This window comes from Haliaeetus leucocephalus, unplaced genomic scaffold (genome assembly GCF_000737465.1).
Source record: "Haliaeetus leucocephalus isolate CR32 unplaced genomic scaffold, Haliaeetus_leucocephalus-4.0 Scaffold598, whole genome shotgun sequence".
Classification (NCBI taxonomy): domain Eukaryota; kingdom Metazoa; phylum Chordata; class Aves; order Accipitriformes; family Accipitridae; genus Haliaeetus; species Haliaeetus leucocephalus.
The window spans coordinates 6,554,915-6,557,390 of NW_010973034.1; positions in this window are offsets into that span (position 1 = coordinate 6,554,915).

Below are 2,476 nucleotides of genomic sequence, written 5' to 3' on the forward strand. Positions count from 1 at the left end.
AAAGGGAATTACAAGTTGGTGCGCTGACAGGAGCCCACGTAATATGAGAGCGGGAAAAGGAGGTGACGGCAACGAAAATAATTGCTTCAGTGGCCAATCCTCTTTCAGTGGGTTACACGAATGACATTTGCTCGCACAAGGGTGCCCTTGAGGATGTAAGAGGAATGTGGCAGGAGGGGGCCGTGTAGCGTTGGGTGATAGCAACATCATCTTTCAAACGCTTCTCAAGGAGAAAGAGTTCACGTCAGCAAATGGTTGGCCAGATGCTTAACTGCAATGAGATGCACCTCCGCCGATTCACCCCCAAGGGCCCATTTAGTAACAGCCAAAAGAGAAAGGTCAAGAGGAGCTTCTGTGCTGGATTGCCTTGCCTGCCTGAACAACTCCTGAGAGACACAAGAGCAGGACAAATCCACCTGCATGCATCCCAGATGGAAATGGGTCAGACGAGGGAACGGGATCCAGAATGAGCTGAGATCACAGTGGGCATTCCCCCCATCCCCTTTACTTTTAAATTCATGACATCAGTTCTTGACTCTTTGTAAGGCAGAGGGTCCAGAAACCTGAAATGTAAAAGAAGGGTATCTGAAGCCTCCCATTTAGAATTACTATAGCTACATAGCGGTAAAGTACCGAAAGGAATAACACGCGATGGTTCCGAAAGCAAAAAAAGAATAATGAATTTCTTTTACCCAGCTCTGCTCCCACTGAAGCAGAACATTTATCGAGACTGACAGAGGAACACAGAGGCCAGTACTGTGCAGCTTTTAAAAATCCAAAACTTTAAAATGTTTTTCCCTTTGTAAATTTAATAATCCTTGAATTTTACATAGCAATTTCCTAAACCTCAATCTCAGATTTTTGAAACTTTACAAAACATAGACATCTCTCCCCCCAAATGTTGTGACTTGTTTGGATTAATGAGAGCCATGCATGCCCACCATAATTAAAACCAAACCAGCCACTCCAGATCAATGCATCTGGACTACCAAGTATTTGAAACACCCTGTTTTTACCACACCTGCTTTATATCAACCCAACATTATGTTTCTGGTATTGATAGAAAAAAAAAAAAAATCCAACTGAGGATCTCCTGAGGTAACATGAGTACAGAAACATGAGCACAACAAATCTGCCCCTGTGCAGGAACTAGCAAAGAAAACAGAAACCAGCTTTTCCTTTTGTACTCAGTGAGAGCTCCTTTGTGGCTGTGTCACATCTTTTGCTCCTGCTGTAAGCCCCCCAGCCTGTCTTTAATGCAGAGCTTTGCGTACAAACACGTCTGTGGCAGCCGCTCTCATCTCTTTGTCAGCAATGCAGCTCTCACACTCCAGTTCAGCAGCTCACAGCTGAGGCGTGTACTTTGTTTTAAATCTTTGACTAAAGGCAGACAAAGACCTTCACCTCGAAATAGGTGATACCATGAACTGAAGTGCCTTGCTAGCTCATGCAGATGTTTAAGCTATTTGCCACCTCAGAGCCTGAAAGAATAGAAGATGCAAACAAAACTCAGCCTGCTAGCTAACATCACAAACACCTGGCAAACAGTGTTACCAATTTCCCTTAGGATTTCTGAAGAATATATTGTTAATACTTAAAAAATAGCTTGCTCTTACTACTGTTCTTCGATCTATTTTGTGAGGAATGCAGTTACGGAAACAGTTGGGATGTTAACAACCGTCCATAAATAATGCCCTATTTTCATCTCTATCTAACCTAAATATTTATGTGAAATCTCCCAATTAAAATGCTGGCTTGGTTTCATTGCTTGTGCTGGGGAGGTAGCAGTAGCTGAGTGTTAATTCAATTGCTATTCATATTAATGCCATCTGTCCCTGCACAGGGAGTTCAGCTGGAATTCAGCAACCATTTGTGCCCCATCGGAGTTTGTTGTGGAAGCTGCTGAACAGAGAAATAACCTATACGGAGCAGACGAAGGTAATTTTCTTTAATGGGAAGGCCTTTCTGATTAGCACATTTCTTTCAAAGAAAATGTCTATAAAGTCAGATTTCCATATAGGGGAAATAATTTATTAGTAATCAAATGAATCAGGACAGAAGTTATAAGACTAGTTATTCTTACTTAGTATATGTGTCAAATTAGGAATTAGAGGATGTCGTGTTTGTTCTGAAGAGCTTGCAAGGACACTAATCACTAGCTCTCCTGCTGTTGGAGTCAGAGCTCTGCTATTGTACAGCTGCAAAGAGCTACTACGTACAATATCCTTATAAGCTAGCAGTTGGCTTGCCCCCAATGCAATGGCAATCACTGGTTTTCAAGTTCGATGGGTCTTTAATTCCTGAGATTCCTAAAGACAGACTTAGAAGAATGCAGTGAAGCATACCGTCTTGGAAGTAAATATAATGGTTTACCAAATAGTTACCAAACATTTTACTGAGATTTCCCTGTGACTGTGGATGTTCAATATCCACTTACATAGAGTATATGCAGTCATTGAGATCTCAAACTGGAAAA